This window comes from Halichoerus grypus, chromosome 15, assembly GCF_964656455.1.
Source record: "Halichoerus grypus chromosome 15, mHalGry1.hap1.1, whole genome shotgun sequence".
NCBI lineage: Eukaryota > Metazoa > Chordata > Mammalia > Carnivora > Phocidae > Halichoerus > Halichoerus grypus.
The window spans coordinates 56,061,538-56,082,799 of NC_135726.1; the positions used below are offsets into that span (position 1 = coordinate 56,061,538).

The window sequence follows — 21,262 nt, forward strand, 5'->3', positions numbered from 1 at the left end:
CTGTAGGCTAGAAACTAAATTATTAATTTTAGATCACGTATTTACCTATTAATACCTGAATTATGTAAAATTACTTGCAACAATGCAATATTCATAAATGATATGACATGCAAAATGGCATGTGCAAGGCACGAAATTTTGTGCATTTTGTAAGTTGATACAGATTTTTGGATTGTTATGAGAATATAAATAGTAGACTTTATTTTTTACATCAGTTTTAAGCTCACAGCCAAATTGAGTGGAAGGTACAGGGATTTCCCATATACTCCCTGTCAATCCATCCCACACTAGAGTGGTACCTTTGTTACAATCTATGAAAATATTTTCAAACAGGTGAAAACAAGATGATATGAGCCAGACAGTTGTGTGAAACACGTAATTATTATATTAACCCTTCCTTTGGTGTTCCTCCCTAAATTTAAGAAGGAAAATAACCTTACCATAATCAGTAGACTGCAGTGTTTTCAAGAGACAATTACGGTCTCCGTTAATTGTCTCCAGAGTGAGAGAAAACTTTTCCATTCAAGCCATTACCATTTGGATACACTTTCTGCACAGGATCAGATGATTCTTATAAATTCTATTATAAGCATGGAGGTGTTATAGATGTACCTCTAGTAATCCTGAAGTTTTGGTCTGTGATTCCTGTAAAGTAGGCTGAGTAGCAGATTGATTTTACCACTACATCCTTAAGCATCTTAAAAATCAGGTTTTATTATTCCTTGCATTAAACATCAACAATCACTGGGTGATGGATATTAAGGAGGGCACGTGTTGTGATGAGCACTGGGTGTTACACACAACTAATGAATTGCTGAACACTACATCAAAAACTAATGATGTACTGTATGTTGGCTAACTGAACATAAAAAAAAAAATCACTGTCAGGATTATATTACATTGCATTAGGTGCCATCAGGTAGGGTCTAGGACTCCCATCTCTCTTTACTAGCTCACTCTGTTCCTCAGGAATTAATTCTTCCTCTGTGCTTCGGCACTGGACCAGATTCAAAACCAGAGAATGTCTTTTTCTGATTTGATCACTTACGCAGAATCCCAATATGCCTCCTTCCGTTACAGACTATGCCTCTCAGACTGAAATAGAAAATACCTTTCCTGCTGTCAGGAGGGTGGGCTCAGTGTGGTGGTCACTACGGGCAGAACATGGGTAGACAGACCCTGACATACAGGTTTGTGATTCTGTGAGGTAATCTCCCTCAGAACTGCAATTATCATTTCATCTGTGTCTGGGAGTGTAGGCTTGGGAGTTGACAATATTTCTGAAAACTTTTTCTGATTGCTAATTACCAAAAACAATTACAGGTTTCTAGTTAGCATCTCCTAAGAGAGTATTAGAATGGTTTTGAGAGGCTCTTTTCCATTATCCCTGGAGGCAAAGAGGGTCTCACATGGGGGACAGCAGGAAATGCTGAAGTCTGCAGTGTGACGGACTGGCAGTGATTGTGTGTGTCTCAATGGGCTCTTTACTTCCTGCAGAAGTTTCCGCAATGTCTAGTTCTTTCCCAGTTTTCATTCCACTGAGCTGAACCATCATTTAAGTTATTAGCAGGGAAATGGAATAAGATAAAATACAAAGGGTTTTCAAAGAGTTGCAAATAGATGGAAGAACATGATGCCAACAATTTACAATCAGAAATCATTGAACTCACTTGCCCACATCAAAGTCAACTACTTTGGACTCATTTGCATAATTCAATGCCAATTATTAATGGAAATTTTATAGGAAAATATACTTTACCATTGTTTGCCTCCCTCCTCTAATGATAGGAAGTAGACACAGAACAATATCCACAGAAGAAAGAGAGAAGCTTCTGAAAGAGCCCTTCACAGGTAAAAGCACTGGGATCAAATGGTTTAATAGGGAGATTCTACCATTCCTGAAACTGTCATATAAGCCAGTGCTACTTACCTAATTCCAAAGCAGCAAATGGTTACCAGTTCTCCACACTTATTTTGGCTAAATTTGCTGCATGAGCACTTGATGCTTTGGTAATTAAGAAACATAAATTCAGAGTTCAGTTTGGTTCTTTGATCTTTCCTACAAACAAATCCACAATTTGATCCAGATTCACTATCCAATCACCCCCAGTGTTCAAGTCAGGCTTTAGAGCTACCATGGTGGGCAATCCAGATAACTCACACACACAAACTCATTTACACAGGCAAATGCACAAGGGCATGCACACTCAGCGAAATACGCACTAACATACATGCATACTTAACTGTGACACCATCTTAGTTGCACACAAACATTCTGGAACACCACACACAAGCGTACTCTCATAAACACAGATAATGACATTACACAACTTCACAGTTAATCATAAAACCACACACAGTCACCAGGCATGTGTGAATCTCAATAGCATGTTCTTATACAGAAGAATAGTTATATCTCCATACTTCTGGATGCCTGGGAAGGGGACTTCTCTTACCCCCTTTAAAATCCTAATCCTGCAACAGCCTACAAAGGCAGTATTTATAATATGCAGCATTTAAAAAGTGCTGTAAGCATTACCACCTTAGGTTGGGATGTGTGGTGGGAATGTTAGGGTACATGGGGGAGTGGCAGTGCATGGGTGTATGACAGAGCAGGTGAGAGAGGGCGCGGGGAAAGCAGGATATAGAGACAAGATAGAGGGTGGTACACAGGTCCTGGGATGAGGGGAGAAGAGAGTGCAGGAGAAGAAAGAAGGCAGAGGGATAAAAGACAAGTGTGCTCAATGTCACAAGGAGCATTTCCACATTTAAGGGTATAAGGAGACAAAGTGTGCAGGGCAGTGAAGGGGGTGAGGCATATTGGGATCTGGGGAAAGAAGGCAGCGTTTCATGGAAATGAAGGGGGTAACGGGTATGGGCACTTCACAGGGAAGATACTCATGGTCTTTGGTTGGTGAAATTCACAGGAGACAAGGTCTTGGAGGGATTAAAATCATGGTGGGAGAGGAGGAAGGGGAAGATGTGTGCGGCAGGCAGACCTTGGAGGAAGACACCATGGTCCAAGACAGACAATGTTGGCAGAGAGGGACCCTGGAGGGGACCGTGAGCGCAAAGAGAGAGGCACAGGAGAGGGAGCCAGGAGAAAGGGGTGATAGGAGTAGGGTAGTGCATGTGGGTGTGGATTGGGTCTGTGCAGGAGTTCAGGCTGGGGCAGCGGATGGTGTGGAGTGTAGAGGACCCAGGGAACGGGGGGAGATACTGGAATCGGGAGTGAATGTTCAGCAAGACAAGGGTGCAGATGGTGTGGTTTGAGGGGGCATTGGAAGGTGAGGAGGGTCGCATTGGAGTCCCTGGAATAGTGGTCATGTAGGGACAGATGTCCAAAAGATGATGGGAAGGAGGTTGGGGAACAATTTTAATGGTAAAATATTTAAGTAATAGAGTAAAAGTATTCATGAATTGCCCATGATCTCCAGATGTTACAGTTTTTATCACTGAGGGGTATCCTTCTTCTTATGCAGTTTCAGAGCATATCTGAACTTGTATCAAAATCGCACTACAGGGGCATCTGTGGCTCAGTTGGTTAAGCATCTGCCTTCGGCTCAGGTCATGATTCCAGGGTCCTGGGGGGATCGTGCCCCTCATCGGGTTCCCTGCTCAGCGGGGAGTCTGCCTCTCCCTCTCTATCTGCCACTCCCCCAGCTCATTCTCTCTCTCACTCTCTCTCAAATAAATAAAATCTTTTAAAAATCTCACTACACACACACACACACACACACACACACACACGCACACACACACACACACCCCACACACACACACACCCATATTCTGTTTGGCTCAATATCTCCATGGTAGAGAAGTAATGCTTGTCAAATTATATATATAAAAAGAGCTATGGCAGGGACACCTGGGTGGCTCAGCCGTTAAGCATCTGCCTTCGGCTCAAGTCACAATCCTAGAGTCCTGGGATTGAGTCCCGCAGTGGGCTTCCTGCTCAGTAAGGAGCCTGTTTCTCCCTCTCCCTCTGCCTGCTGCTCCCCCTGCTTGTGCTCTCTCTCTCTCTCTCTCTCTGACAAATAAATAAAATCTTTAAAAAAAAAGAGGGGGTATGGCAGGGGGCACCTGGCTGGCTCAGTTGGAAGAGTACATGACTCTCAATCTCAGGGCCACGAGTTCGAGCACCACATTGAGTGTAGAGATTACTAAAATAAACAAACAAAAGGTACGGCATTTTAGGAGGAAGAGAGGGCGCAGCATCCATCCTGGGACTCAGCATTCACCCAAGAAAGACACTCCCTTTTCTTCTCTTGCCGTCTTTTTCATTGTCTTGAAAAAAAATAGCTGCATTTTGAGACTATGCCTTGTATATGGAATTAACATACAGTTCAAATCATAGCAATCTGTTTGAGTTGTGTTTCCCCGAATTAATATATTGAAGTCCTAACCCCTAATACCTCAGAATGTATTTGGAAATAAGGTCATTGCATATGTATTTCCCTTTCCTCAATCTTCATGCTGCCCCTCTTCCTACCTCTGTAGCCCCCTAGACCTGCACCCTGCAACTTCTTAAATCTGTATCCATCCCCTAGATCTCCACCTGCCCCATCACCCTCCAAACTCTTGACTTGACCCTGCTCCATGCCACCTCCACCTGGCCTTTCTAGGCTTCCATACCCATTTCCATCCTGTACCCACTTTGAAATCCATCCTTTCCTCCACTTTCCCCCCCAACCCTTCCAGAGAGCTCAACCCAACACTTCTTGCCTCCTATCACCTCCACATCTGCCTTCCCCCTTGACCTATATTTGCCCCCATCCCAGTGACTTCACTCTATTTTCTGTGTCCTCTATGGTGCATCCCTCAAAATTCCAGCTGTGAAACATTCGGCACTATCAGCTCCCTGTGTACCCCATGCACACCACCGCAACTGTCCTTTTCCTCTGGGTCCTTTAGCTTCCTCATGCCCACTATCTCCCCAGCTGACTTCATCACCCACACATTTTGCCTGAGCCCATTTCCCCCCATGCAAGGCTCCAGCTTCCCTTCCACCCTCTATTTCTGTCTTGGACCACAACCATATCCAGCACATCCATACCATAACAACACACTATAGTGTAGTTTCTTTTGTGTTTTAAATGTTGTCTTGACCCAGTTTGGGGGCTCTGGCTAGTGGATAGTCAGTCTCCCCTCTTGAGCATCTGACCAAGTCTACACCTCAACCACTGCCCTAACTGGGCTCTCACACAATGGGCCACTTTGCAGCAGCTGTGACTGCCCAGGGTCAGGTACCAGACAACGAGGGACAGCCCTTATGCTCTGGAACCTGTGAGATTATTTAAATTAGCCAATTCAAAGGGTGCCCTCTAACCCTAGCTAACCCCATCCCACGTGCCATGCAGAAGCTGTGCCTACAGCTTCAGCTTACGGTTACCCTGTTCCTGGGGAGCAATCCCCCGTGTAGCCTGTCTGTCCTTCTCTCATGCAGAGCCATAAGTAATAAAGAGTTCTGCCTTCCATTTGTGTGTGTGTGTGTGTGTATATGTGTGTTATTCTGTTATATCCTGCCATCAAAAGTCTTTAAATCTTAAAAAACAGAGTCCCCTCCCCCCTGTATTCTTTACCCCTGTGGACATGAACTTACCTGTGCCTTTTGTCCAGCCCTGCCCGTCCTCGCTTCTGCCCACTGTCCCCTCCCAAATATCCCCGTTGTGCCCATGACTGCTATAACCCTTATCACACAGGGCCCAGTATGAGTTCCACCCTTCACTGCTTTGCACACTTACCTCTGTGTGTCTTCAGACGCCTCGGTACACTTTAAACACACAGCACCTTTGAACCCCTGTGTGCATTTACCCTCTGTACCCTCTCCTTCTGCACTGTGTATCCCCCAAACCCTATGCTCATGAACCACTGCCATCTTACGCTTATGTCCCCTGTCCCTGTGTCCTGTCACCACCATACTCAGTCATACCCACACTCCCCACCTTCACCTCATGTGGCAGAGCTCATAGAACTTTTTTCCTAATTTTTAAAATTGTGGTAAATCTAAATGTAACATAAATTTTACCATCTTAACTGTTTTAAGTGTACAGTTCAGTGGTTAAGTGTATTCATATTTATATGCAACCTTATCACCACTGTCCATCCCCAGAACTCTTTTCATCTTGTACTTCTGAAACACTATACCCATTAAACACCAACTCCCCATCTCTCCTCGCCCAAGACCCTGGCACCCACCATCCTACTTTCTCTATGATTTTCTACTATAAGCCCCTCATATAAGTGGGATCATACAGGATTTGTCTTTTTTTGACTGGCTCATTTCACTTAGGATAATGTCCTCAAGGTTCATCCATGTTTTCACTTGTGACAGGATGTCCTTCCTTTTTAAGGCTGAACAATATTCCACTGTTTGCTTTTCCATTCATCTGTTGGACACTTGGGTTGCTTGCATGTTTTAGCTATTGTGAACAATGCTGCTATGAACACGAGTGCACAAATACCTCTTCAAGACCCTGCTTCCAATCCTTTTCAGTACATACCTGGAAGTGGGATTGCAGGATCCTGTGGTAATTCTATTTTTAATTTTTTATGGAATTGTCAAACTTTTCCACAATGGCTGTTATTTTTTTTTTAATTATTTTTTGAGAGGGTGAGCAGGGAGAGGGGCAGAGGGAGAGGGAGAGGGAGAGAATATCAAGCAGACTCCCTGCTGAGCGTGGAGGCCCCTGCAGGGCTCGATCTCAGGGCCCTGAGATCCTGACCTGAACCAAAATCAAGAGTCAGACGCTTAATGGACTGTGCCATCCAGGCATCTCTGGTGGCTTTGATTTTTATTCCCACTGCCTCAGCACAGGGTTCCAGTTTCTCCACATCGTTGCTGTCCTTGCTATTTTCTTTGTTTGTTTGTTTTATAGTAGCTGTACTGTGTGAGGTGGTATCACATTATGGTTTTGATTTGTATTTTCCCTAATGAATTGTGATGTTTCATGTGCTTATTGGCTATTTGTATATCTTCTTTGGAGAAGTGTCTGTTCAAGTCCTTTGCCAATTACTGAACTTTTTTTTCCTTTTTCCTTTTGAGTCTTAGGATTTCTCCATATATTGTGTATACAACCCCTTAACAGATACATGAACTACAAATATTGTCTCCCATTTTGTTGGGCCTTTTCACTTCGTTGATGGTGACTTTTGATCACAAAAGTGTTAAATTTTCATGTAGTCCAGTTTTTCTATATTTCCTTTTGTCACCTGTGCCTTTGTCATACCCACAGAAGTGTCTTGGGTGTCACACCCAAGAAGTCATTGTCAAATCTAATGTCATGAAGATTTTGACCAGTGTTTTCTTCTAAGAATTTTGTTGCTTTAGGTCTTACACTTAGGCCTTTGATCCATTTTGAGTTAATTTTTGTATATGGTATTAAGTAAGCGTCCAACTTCATGCTTTTTCCTGTGGACTGTCCTCCCTTCTTTTTCTGTATGCGACCCTGTCTGCCTTTAGGGTTCACGAAAAAATAAGAGCCTCTCCCAAACACTACAGTGATCTCTTGGAGATACTCAGAAGAAACTTGCAGTTGTTTTTAGTAATTAGCAACTGGGAAAAAGGTTTTCAGAAATGTTCCCAGGTCCCCAAGCCTGCGCTGTCATTATACCTACAGGAGAAATGATGATTGCAGTTCTGAGAGGAGGTGAGATCACAGATTCACAAACCTTTCTCTGAGTCTAGCTGCCCCCCCCCCCCCAACACATGTACTGGCTGTCCAGACCTTCACACCGAACCAACTGTCCTGACAGCGGGAAGGATTCCAGTGAGTATTTTTATTTATTTTATTTTTAATTTTTTAAAGTTTTATTTATTTATTAGAGAGAGAGAGATCGAGCACAAGCGGGCAGAGCGTCAGGCAGAGGGAGAGGGAGAAGCAGGCTCCCCACTGAGCAGCAGAGAGGCCCGGGATCATGACCTGAGCTGAATACATATATACACACACACACACAAATGGAAGGCAGAAGAAGATGCTTAATTGACTGAACCACCCAGGTGCCCCTCCAGTGAGTATTTTTAATTTCAGTCTGAGTGGCAGAATCTGCAAGGAAGGAAGTCTGAGTAAGTGTTCATGTCTGGAGGAGAAATAGATACAGTGGCAAAGCCAGACAGAGAGGTGGAATAATTCCTTAGTGAAGAGCTGAGCTAGTAAAGAGGATGAGGGTCCTAAATCCTATGCCAATCCCTGATGGCTCCTAATGTAACTTAGTGTGATTGTCACTGAAGACACTTACTGGTAAAGAATCCCAGTGGTAATGAAATCTGACTTTTAAGGTGCTTAAATATTGTAGTTACGAAATAAATATACTGCTCACATTTCCTTACAGGAATCATATGTTAAATTTTCTGTGTTATTAGAGGTGTGCTTACAGTACTACCATGCTTATAATACAGAGTATGATGAAACTATAAGAATTATTTCATCCTATGCAGGAACCACCTATCTGCAGTTGTTTCTGGAATACAACAAATGTTTTTCTTCTAAGTCTGGGCATAGGATGCACTTCATGAAAACAGTAATGGTGTCTCTAATAAAAACATCTGTGACTTGATGATTATGGACAGGCTACTTTCTCTCTTGAAGTTAGAGAAGCAGCCTGTAAGGAAGAGATAACTTTATAATTAGCTTCAGACAAGAGGTGTCAGGACCACATGTTTTATTTTTATTTTTATTTTTATTTATTTTATTTTATAGTGATAAGAACACAGGAGATCTACTTTCTTAACAATTTTTTAAATTAATTTAAGGGTAGAATTTAGTGATTTCTCAGTTGCATATAACACCCAGTGCTTATTACATCAAGTGCCCTCCTTAATGCCCTTCACCCAGTTACCCCATCCCCCGACCCACCTACCCTCCAGCAACCCTCAGCTTGTTTCCTATAGTTAAGAGTCTCTTATGGTTTGCCTCCCTCTCTGTTTTCATCTTACTTTATTTTCCCTTCCCTTCCTCTGTGTTCATCTGTTTTTCTTAAATTCCACATATGAGTGAAATCATAGGATATTTGTCTTTCTCTGATTGACTTATTTCACTTAGCATAATACCCTCTAGTTCCATCCATGTCATTGCAAATGGCAAGATTTCATTCCTTTTGATGGCTGAGTAATATTCCATTGTATATATATATATATATATATATACACCACATCTTCCTTATCCATTCATTTGTCAATGGACATCTGGGCTCTTTGCATATTTTGGCTATTATGAACATTGCTGCTATAAAAATTGGGGTATATCACTATGTTTGTATCCTTTCGATAAATACCTAGTAGTGCTTATTGTTGACTTTATTCTTACTTTCTACTTCAATTCTTGTATGTCCGGAAGAAACATTCATTCATTCATTCATTCATTCATTTATTTATTTATTTATTTATTTAAAGATTTTATTTATTTGAGAGAGAGAAACAGCATGACAGGGAGAGGGTCAGAGGGAGAAGCGGGCTTCCCGATGAGCCGGGAGCCTGATGTGGGACTCGATCCCAGGACTCCGGGATCATGACCCGAGCCAAAGGCAGTCGCCCAACCAACTGAGCCACCCAGGCACCCCTGGAAGGAACTTTTAAAAACAAGTATACATTTGACCTCTTTTCTTTAGAAGTTTTCAACCTAGAAATTTCTGCATGATTTGAAAAACTAAGAGTCTTTTTCTTCAGTAGGTTTAAATTCCTCCTTCACAATGTAAGGACATTATACATAAATGTACTCACTATATCCCATGGTTTTTATTGGTGATATGTATTTTTTAAATTGAGAAATACAGATATAGTGCACAGATAATGAAACTGCATACTGATCACATATCTGTACGCAGCACTTATATCAATGCACAGAATATCATCAGACCCCTGGAAGCTCCCACTGCTGTCCCTGTCTGTCACCCCTCATAGGGTAAACACAGTGGTGACCTCTGCCAGCATACATTATTATTGTCTATTTGGTATTTAATGTAAAGAAAATAATAGAGCATTAACTCTTTTGTATTTGACTTTTTTCATTTAAGTTGTTTGAGAATTTATGGTTGTATGTTGTTGTGACTCATCCGCTGGCATTGCTGTATAGAATTCCATTTTAGGAACGTCAAACAATTAATCATTCCACTGTGACCAAGAGTGGGTCAAGAGAAACAAGATTTAAGGATGAGTTTTCTGAGTTGGTTCTTGGGTTTCTAGAAGTGGCTTTCTAATCTGATTAGATTTAAAAATGCAAAAGAAGAGTGCCTGGGTGGCTCAGTTGGTTAAACATCTGCCTTTGGCTCAAGTCATGATCCCAGGGTCCTGGGGTAGAGCCCCATGTCAGGCTTCCTGCTCAGCGAGGAGTCTGCTTCTCCCTCTGCTCCTCCCCCAGCCCATTCACGCTTGCTTTCTCTCTCATGCTCTCTCCCTCTTTCTTGAATAAATAAAATCTAAAAAAAAAAAATTAAAAAGTGTAAAAGAGGGCTCAAATACCAGCAGAAATGTATTTTTGTTTTTGTGCTTTCCTTTGCCCTGCTCCTCTTTAATCTGGCCATTTCTATATGAAAATATGGTAAACATGCTCATCTCCCTTCATCACCTCATATTTCAAACAAATCAGTGCCATCTCTCTAAGGATATGACTTACCTACAAAACTTGTAACTGGCTCCCAGAAACACTACTGCCCAAGAATGGATGTTTCCTCCAGCCCCACCCAGGCTATTCTTTATGTGGTGGGGAAATTACTTTCTTTAGTTGGAGGAAGGACAAGGCCACGCTCTAACCCATGTTCATGTACCTTTTCCTGAAATTTCATGCCAGGTTCATTTCTTGGAAATTTATTGCATTAGATTGAAAGCCACACACTTGAAGACTTCTCTGTAATATCCAGATTGTGTCAAGACCTGGTGTTTATTATTGCATAAATTCTGCACTCCTTTACTGGCAGTATTAGGAAAACTTCAATTATATAAGTATTTATAAGATAATGGTGTTTCATTACAATATTGTTATGATTTATTGTTTATTTTGAAGAAGATGCTCAGCATGTCCTGTTTACTGTTGTCTTGGACTCGTAATTTTATTTAGGACCCTGAGGGGGATGAATGAATTGGCAACTGTACATTGTAGAAATACATACAGTTTACATATTTCTTATAAGACGAGGGGATTTTATATTCCCTGCCCAGGCAAAGCAGAGCCTAGGTACCTTGGAGTCATGGCTCATGAGCAGAAAGGGGCTGACAGTTGGGAAACACATAGCCATGATTGCAGTGATGTTCAGGAGGACCCAGCTGGGATTATCAGAAAGAGTCAAAACAACTTGAAAGACAGAGGAGAGGGTGTAAAAATAGACAAAGGTGCTCAGCAGAAGAAGGATGGTTTTGGTGGCTCTGGACTCAGGGGAGGACCTGGAGGAAATGGTTCTTCGTATATGTTGGACCCGCTTCTGTGCCTGTACAGGATGAAGAGCATGGTGCTGCTGGCCCAGAGCATGAGCCCCAACACAGCACATCAGGGGATGACAGCAGTGCTGCCTACAACGAGTCTCTGGTTTTGTCATGACGAACCGAAGAACAGTATCCGAAATCCTTTTTGTTTGTGATGTTTTTCTCACTCAATGTGCTAGTTAAGTAGAGAGGAAAAATGACATTGACCAGCATTTGCAGCATCCAACACAGGAAGATAGAGGGAACAATGTACTCGGGAGCTTTTACTTTAAGCTCTGCCCACCAGGAGTTTCTGGGGCTGATTGTGATGGCCTGGTAGACACTCAAGATGCAGATGCTACCGGTGGATACTCCCCTCCCCACCCTGTGAAGAAAGAAAAGAAGTTTGCATCCAGAGTGACTAAGGCTATGTTTCCACCCAAATGCTGCCATGGTCTGGGGGACTCCTCTACAGAGCAGGGTTAAGAAGTTGGCCACAGTCAGGTGCTTGTGAATGAAATCTGTGGACTTGAACCTGTAGTCAGTGAAGGAGAGGAGGACATAATGACAAAGAAGTGAGAAATTGCCCAGGATGCCAACCGTAGTCTGTGTTAAGAAGATCAGTCCTACCGCCAGTTCCCTGTTGGCCATTTTCTCTCTTCCCAGTCACTGTTAGTTGCCTTCTGAGCTAGAATGTCCTGCATGGGAACATGAGGCATGGGCCACATGTATCACATCAGCTGAAATCCAGTATGTTCCCCTTTCCATTCATTCCCCCTTGGAAACACCTATTTAATGTTTATTTTTTCATAACAGCTTTCTGAGGGCTGAATGTAGAACTTTCAAAGAGCCTTTATAATGTAAAATCTCTCCTGCGAAGACACTCACATGAGAACATCTTCACGCTTCACAAATCTGTGAGGCTAGCACTATTGTGGATGTAACTAAAAGATGAAGAGAACAGACACACAGAGACGTTAAGTATTTGTCCACATATGCTCCTTCAGGCTGTGTGGGGACTGGGAACCAGCTGGGCTGGAAACCATGATAGTGCACTGAGCCACCATGGTCTGCTAGAAAGCTAGGTAGCTGTGTTCATCAAAATCCAGACCTGCAGTCAGTTTTGATTTGCCACCTTGTGGTTTGATTGTAAAGTGGTGGTATTCTATAATTTTCATTACAACAACTTTCCATTCACTTGTACTGATTTATTCAACAGGACAATATCAATTATGGGTAAAGTGTTCAATATCTTAGTAAATGTACCTGCACTGTTGGCAGTAGAATACTGCAGGAGCCTGTCCCCTGACAAGTTATATGTAGTGGATGCCAGTCTGGCTTGTTACTAAGATGGCAACAGAAAGACTAATTTGCTTTTATGTCAGGAACGAAGTGTAATGGCAGCAATCACAGGAGTTGTTGAATAATCACATGTAATTCTGTAAACTTTGGGACATAAAACACTAACACATGATAAAATAGTAATCATGTAAGGCAGAAATTAAGTTAGTATTGATTTCAAATGATACACTTATCTACTTATTAATACTCAGTTAAGTAAACCTATTAACAATGCACTCAGATTTGTGAATGATATTAACATAAAATACATCACTGCAAATTGGCATCTGTAAGGCATGTATTCTTACACACTCTCTAAATCCAAGTACTGGGTTTTTGTATTGATAGTAGAATAATTTTTTAAAAGATTTTATTTGCTTGTTTGACAGCACAAGCAGGGGGAGTGGCAGAGGCAGAGGGAGAAGCAGGCTTCCCGCCGAGGAGGGAGCCCGATGCGGGGCTCGATCCCAGGGCCCTGGGATCATGACCTGAGCCAAAGACAGACGCTTAACTGACTGAGCCACCCAGGCGCCCCGATAGTAGAATAATTTTTAAATGGGTGGAAAGAACATGATATGCACCTGACAGCTGCCATCTGGAATGCATCATCATTTTGTCAACTGTTCCTTACGTGCTCATTTCCTAACTTTCAAAATGAATAAGTCTCACTATCATTGACAGATTGTGGAGGTTTCTAGTGCAGACTCAATTAATGTCCCCATAATTTCGTGATACATCCAGAGTTAGAGACACCTTTCCATTCAAGTCATTACCATTTGGATGATAAACTTTCTGCACAGGATCAGATGCTTCCTGTACGTACTCTTCACCACATGCATGCTCTTCATAGTCTTCGCTACAAGCATGGAGGTGTTCCAGTGCACCCCTAGTAACCCGGAACATTTAGTCTACAATTCCTATGACGTGGACTGTACTGCAGATTGACTTTACCACTCAGTCCTTAAGGGCTTAAAAATCAGTGTGTATTATTACCTGCAGGAAACACCGACAGTCACTATGAGCAGAGATGACCTTTATTGCATTAGGAGCCATCAGGGATTGGTGAAAATCTAGGATCCCATCTCTCTTTCCTAGCTGAGTGCAAACCTCAGAATTATTACACCTTCCTGCATGGCTTTCAAAATGAATCAGGTGATACACAGAAGATTGCCCTTTTCTGATATGATCACTCACCCAGATTCTTGATATCCCTTTTCTTAAACAGACACCGCCTCTCAGTCTGAAGTAGAAATCCTCACCAACTCCTTCCTGCTGCCAGGAGGGGCTCAGTGTGAAGGACACGGCAGCCAGTATGTTTGTGGGAGGGGGGCAGCCAGACCCTGAGATATAGGTTTGTGATTCTGTGAGGTCCCCGCCCTCACAACTGCAATTATTTCATTTGTAGCCGCACTGGGAGTGTGGGTTTGGGAGCTGAAGAGGTTTCTGAAAATTTTCCCCTCAGTTGTTAATTATGAAAAACAATTATGAGTTTCTAGTTAGAACCCCACAGGAGACTATTTGAGTATTTCTGTGAGGCTCTTTTTTCCCCCTCGATCCCTGTAGGTAGATAGGGTATTCTATGAAGAAATACTGAGTTCTGACACGTGAGGGACTGGTGGCTAAGTCTATGTGTCTCACTGGATTCTGCACTTCCCAGAGAAGTTTCTCTACCCAGAAACTAGTATTTTGCTAATCTTCTGACCACTGAACTGAACCATCAATTAAGTTTATTAGTAGAGAAACAGAATGAGACAAAATACCTGGTAAGAATATTCAGAGATACAAGTAAAAGGAGGAACATGATGTAAATAACATGGTATAGAAATTATGTTACAAATCAAAGTTAATGAATTTGGCCTTGTTTGAATAATTCAGTGCCAATTAATGGGAAAATTGTTTAGGAACATATGCTTTACCATAATTGACCTCTATTCATAAGAGATACAGACAGAACAATATCCACAGAAGAAAGAAGGACGTTTCTAAAAGAGTGTGTCACAGATTTAAAGCAGCAGGATCAGATGGCTCAACCAGAAGATTCTACCAGTCCTGTAAATATTGGATGAGCCAACCCTCAGGTACTTAATTCAAGAGGATCACATGGTTACAACAGTTCTTTACTGTTTTGTTGTTGTTGTGTTTGAATTTTCAGTAATGAGCTCTTACTGCTTTGGTAAGAAGAAATACAAATTAGGAGTTGAAACTGATCCTTTGGTTTTCCCTACAAACAAGTCCACATGTGATGCAGGTTCACTATGCAGTGAGCAGTCATTTTCAAGTCAGAGCCATCATGGTGGGCAACTCAGACTGCACACAAATATGAACTCATTTACACACTTACAAGCAGATGGAAACACGTGTATATGCACACCCACGCTCACATATACTCACATACTAGTAGACACATACATGGTCACTCATGTACTCACACAATTACAGTTGAAACTCACAAATATTCAGGCACATACCGAACACATACAAACTCACCCTCATCGACCTTAATGTTCACCACACCTTCACTCAAACTCACAGTTCACATTCACTTTCATAATATCAACATACACATTCATCGTGTGTGTGTGTGTCTTAATGACATGTTCATATACAGAAGAAGAGTTGTATCTCCAGACCTCTGGATGCCATAAATGGGGTTCTTTTTTATCATTTGTAATCCTTCCAAGCCTGCAACTACCCACAAGGAGAGTATCTGCAACATAGATTCTTAAAAATTTCTTTGAGCATTACCACCCTAGGTCAGGACGTGTGGTAGGAATGTTGTGGTATGTAGGGGAGTGGCAGCGCATGGGTGTGTGACAGAGCAGGTGAGAGAGAGGGTGCAGCGAAAGAAACATAAGGACAAGGTGCAGAGGTCCTGGGGTAAGGGGAGAAGAGAGTGCACGAGAGGAAAGAAGGCTGAGGGATAAAAGACAAAAGTGTGCTCACTGTTGCAGGGAGGCATTCTCAAGTGAGGGTACAAGGACACAAAGTGTGCCAGGAAGTGAAGGGAGTAAGGCATATTGGGATCTGGGAAAAGAGAGGTGCAGGGTTTCCTGGGAATGGAAGGAATAATGGGGATGGGCTCTTCACAGGGAAGATATTAATAGTCTATGGTTGGTGAAATTCACAGGAGACAAGGTCTTGGAGGGATTAAAATCATGATTGGAGAGGTGGAAGGGCAATATTGTGGGGCAGGTGGATTTTGGCGGAAGACAGCATGGTCCAAGCCGATCAAGAATGTTGGAAGAGGAGAGGGACCCTGGAGGAGACTGTGAACACAAGGAGAGAGGCAAAAGAGGCACAGGGCAGTGAGGGAGCCAGGAGAAAGGGTCAGGGGTGATAGGGATGGGGTAATGCCTGTGCGTGAGGATAGGGTTTGTGTAGGAGTTCAGGCTGGGGCACTGGATGGTGTGGGGCTTAGAGGATCCAGAGAATGGGCTGAGATACTGGAATTTGGACTGGGATGTTCTGCAAGACAAAGTAGAGCTCGGATGGTATGGTTTGCAGGTCGATGGAAGGTGAGGAGGTTCGCACCGTAGTCCCTGGGATAGTACTTAGGTAGGGACAGCTGTTAAAAAGATGACAGGAAGGAGATTGGAGTGCAAAGCAGAAGGGTGACAGGGTTGACTGCAGGTGAGGGGTGTGTGGAGGTTTAGCAGGTGGCTCCAGCTCTAGGGTGTGGGCATGGGTGATGTTGCTGTGGGAGGGGCACATGGTGGGGTAGAGGAGGCAGGGAGCCAGGAGGGATGGTGGTGGCACAGGGCAGATTGGAGGCCACTGAACTCTATTCAGTAATTCTGATTTATGCTCAAATCACAAGCTTCGTGGGCAGTTTCTAATTTCAGTTCAGGAGGCAAAACTCTTGCTTCTTCTGTAAAATGCGCCTTTCACATCATGACATAGACCATACGGTATAGGAGGGAAGGTGCAATCTTGGATAGGGACACTCAACTGCATTCTCACCGTTCCTTGGGGAAATCAGAAGCAGGATGTGACCTTGATGGCTCAGGCTGTAGAGGCTGTTTACTGGTATCCAGCGTTGCAAGTGTTGGTAAGAGCTATCCCGTCCCAAACTCTGCATATTTATTCATGATCTGTTCTGGATCGAATAAATGGTATGCCCCAATACTGATCTGATGAAGATTCTTTTATGTGTTGTGATATTTCTAGAATCTAACACTTTATTTTACCTATATGAGCTTTAATAATCTTTATTTGTGCACTTTAATGTAACAAGAAAACATGGGATACCTGAAAATTTTGAGGATATCGCTCCTGTGTTTTTTCATTATAAGAAACCATAAGAAAAGGGAACCAGAGGTAATAGAGTTGTAGACAGATTAATAATTTCTAAAATATTTTTTAATTGCAAAAATTCCACTGATATATTACAATGGCCACATCTCCAATTTGGGGGTTATTCTCTTGGCTTTGTTATGATACTAAGTGAAAAGAATTGGAGGGTTTAAGGTTACTAATGAGCTGACCTTAAAAAGAGATGTTATCTCGGATTATGTGGTGGATCCAGAGTAATTCTATGAGGCCTCAAAAGAGAGAAGCCAGAGAGAGTCAATAGAAGAGGAAATCAGAGATTTGAAGCATAAGAGGGATTGAACCGACTAGTGCTGTCTTTGAAGCTGAAGTGTAGGTGAGCACATGTGGAAACCATAAGAAGGAAATTAATTGTGCCAACAACGTAAAAGGTTATGGAAGTGGATTCTACCCCAGGCTCTGGAAATTGAAGCCCAGCCTGATTGACACCTTGATTTCAGATGGTGACACTCTAAACAGAGTAACCAGCCAAGGTCCCCTATGTTTTTGATGTAAGAACTGTTAGAAAATAAATGTGTATTCATCCTTTCTGATGGCTGAGTAATATCCCACCATTTGCATCAACATGGATGGAACTGGAGGGGATTATGCTTAGTGAAATAAGCAGAGAAAGACAACTATGATATGGTTTCACTCATATGTGGAACATAAGCAATAGCACAGAGGACCGCAGGGGAAGGGAAGGAAAACTGAATGGGAAGAAGTCAGAGAGGGAGGCAAACCATGAGAGACTCTGGACTCAGGGAAACAAACAGGGTTACAGAAGGGAGGGGTGGGGGGATGGAGTAACTGGGTGATGGGTATTAAGGAGGGCCTGGGTTGTGATGAGCACTGGGTGTTACATACAACTAATGAATCGAACACTGCATCAAAAACTGATGATGTACTATATGCTGGCTAACTGAACATAATAAAAAATAAAAATGTGTGTCTTGTTAAACATCTGCTAAGGAGTTACATCGATGTAAGAGACTAAATATTTATTCCTCCCTACCCCCAAATGACATGGTGAAATCGAATCCCCAGCGTGATGGCATTTGGGGAGGGGGCTTTGGGCGATGCGTAAGTGATAAGGATGAGCTGTCGTGCATGAAAACATTCACCTCGTAAAAACGACCCCAGAGAGCCCCTTCCACCGTGAGAGTACACAGCGGTAGGATGGCCATCCATGAGCAGGAACTGGGCACAGGAGATGGTCGTTCTGAAAACCTCCAGGTGATGCTAACGGGAATCCGGCCTGGAGGACCACTTAGCCAGACATCGCCTCTCAAAGTGTCGTTTGTATGTGCATCTCCTGAATTCCTGTTGAAACCGAATCTAGAGGAGAACCCCGCTCTAAGAGATTGAGATACACCTGGGGTGGGGCCCATGAATGAGCCTTTTCAACAAGGTCTCTGGGGGCGCGGAGGCTTTTCTCCTCAGAACCCTGTTTCCAGAGCATCCGCCCGAACACCAGTCCCTCTTTCAGCAACACTAGAGAAAGCAAGCAGAACACACCTGATCCTCTGCACGCTATCATCACATCTCAACATAAATACTGGGGGTTCCCTGCATTTAGCAAATGAAGGGGAAGGAACGGAACGGAACCAGGACTGGTGATTCTTGTGGGGAGGGAGGGGCTGCTATAGCAAAAAGTCTGAAGACCCCACCAGCCACGGCGGGGCGTGAAGTTGCAGTCTCTAAGTCCTAGGCGGGGCAGGCCTTCGTGGGTGGCCTCTGCGCAAGCGCGAATGTGGGTGTGGCTACTGCCTCCCTGCGCCTGCGCACTTGGGACCAGGGTCAGGTGACCCTCGTGTTCTCCCAGGTGGCTTCGGGCCCGCAGGGGCCTTTCGCTATTCCGGCTGAGGAACTGCTTTATAGCAGCGGGTTCTCGTTCTGCAAGGTTAGTTGTGAGGAATGTGGGCTGACTCTGGTGTGGTAGTGCTTGCGGGGCCCCAAGGAGGGAGGGGGACTGCGTGCTGCGGGCAGCTCCGCTCTGCGTTCACAGCTGCCCCAGAGCCTGAGCGCCGACGGGCGGGTGTGAGGGTCCTGTGAGAGGGACTGTTTGGACTAGAGTCTGGTGGCGCCTTTAACCGTGTGTATTGAGTAACGAGTCCCAGGGCCCTGGTGCCGCCCTCGGGGGCATCTAGATTTTAGGGGACACTGATTTCAGGTCCCCGGGGTGGGGCGAGGGGCCATACACAGTGCGCCCCGTGGAGCGCATGCGCGAGGTCCTGGGCTGGGAGGAAGTGGGAATGAGCGAAGTCTGGGGCCCACCTGGAGAGGGCAGAACACGTGGTAGTGAAAAGATGGGTTTGTGCTTCATTTATTTATTTATTTTTAGATTTTATTTATTTGAGAGAGAGAGAGCAGGGGGAGGGGCAGAGGGAAAAGGGTTTGTGCTTCAGATTCTGTTTGCATGAAGAGCGCAATCTGAGCCCTGGTCTGTGGTCTTGGGGAGGAACTGGGTCTTGTGGGTGGTCGAGGGGTCTGGTCAGGGGGTCCAGATGTGGTGGGATCAGGTGTGGACTATAGATCCCGGTCCTGACGAGGGCAGGATGGGCCGGGAGACCTGGGCACAGTTGTGAGGTAGGAGAGGTTGCACCTAAGCAGGACCAGCATTGTTGGGAGGCCTTCTCAGCTGCAGCCTGGTTGTGGGGCTGAGTCTCAAGTGGGGTACGGCTCAAGTGTTGGCTGCACACAGACTGCCCCACCGTCCACGCGGGGGCGCAAGTGTTGGCTGCACACAAAGCACACGGCTTCTTGCGCTCATCATCCACGTAACAAGTTCCAGTGCTCAGGTCCAGGCGCTGCTGGAGCAGACCCGAGCTAACAGCCTGTGCACGGATGCCAGACCTCCAGTCAGAGAAGGACAAACACCGTATGTTCTCATTCATATGTGGAATCTAAGAAGGAAAACAGATGAACATGTGGGAAGGAGAAAAATAGAAAAATTGAGAGAGAAACAAGCCATAAGAGACTCTAAATGATAGAGAACAAACTGAGGGTGGATGGAGGGACATGGGTGGGGGAAGGGCTAGATGGGTGATGGGTATTAAAGAGGGCAATTGTTGTGATCAGCACTAGGTGTCATATGTAATGATGAATCACTAAATTCTACTCCAGTAACCAATATTACGATGTATGTTAACTAAAGTTTTAATAAAAACAGAAAACAAAAAATATCAGTCTACATAAAAACACTCAGTACTCCTTGAAGAAGTGGCCTAATATAGGCTAGGGAAGAGAGAATATGAGCTGAGTCTTAAGTGTGTTGATCAGAAAGTAAAGAAATGCAGTCATTGCTGGGGTTTTGGGGCAGGAAGAAATAGCGATTACAGCTGCCCCTGGAACAACATTTGGGTGGGGTGCCTATCCCTTGTGCCATCAAAATCTGCATATAAGTTTGGCTTCCCAAACATTTAACTACTAATGCCTACTGTTGACCAGAAGCCTTACAGGTAACAAACAGCTAACATATACTATATATTCCATGTATTGTATACTGTATTCTTACGATAAAGTAAGCTAGAGAAAAGAAAATGTGAAGAAAATTGTAAGAGAAAATAGTTTACAGTACTGATCTGTAAAAATTCCACATGTAAGTGAATCTGCGTCCTTCAGACTAGTGTTGTTCAGGGGTCAACTGTACTGCTTAATGGCTAATTTTCTGTGTAGGATGATGAAGTAGGTAGTGGTTATGGTTACACAACATTGTGAGTGTGTGAAATGCTACTGAATTGTACACTCTAAAATGGGGGTACATTTTATATTCTGTATATTTTAGCTTGTGATAACAAACAAAACTTGATGGGATGTAGCCAGGGTGAAGAACCCCCAGTGGGCAAATTTGGAATAATTTGTGCAGCAAAAAAATATATAGTAACATGTCACTGCAAATAGGAAATCTTGAATGTATTGTGATAATAGATGTAGGGAAGGGGAAAAAGGAAACCTCTCCTTTACACAGGAATGCTAACTAATACACATGTAAAGGCAGTGGGAGGGTTGCTGCAAGGGTGGTTCAATATCTCAAGTCAACATGGTACACCACATTAGTAAAAGAAAGGTAAGAATCATATGATCCTCTCAATAGATGCAGAAGAAGCATTTGGCAAAGTACAACATCGATTCTTGATAAAAACCCCCGACAAAGTAGGGATAGAGGCAATATACCTCAGTATCATAAAAGCCATATATTAAAAAACCCACAGCTAA

At 43.5% G+C, this 21,262-nt stretch overlaps 1 pseudogene; it reads right to left on the reverse strand.

The window, feature by feature from the left end:
* Positions 1–11,109: 11,109 nt before the first annotated feature.
* On the reverse strand, positions 11,110–12,046 carry LOC118525529 (vomeronasal type-1 receptor 4-like; annotated as a pseudogene).
* Between the last annotated feature and the right edge of the window lie 9,216 nt (positions 12,047–21,262).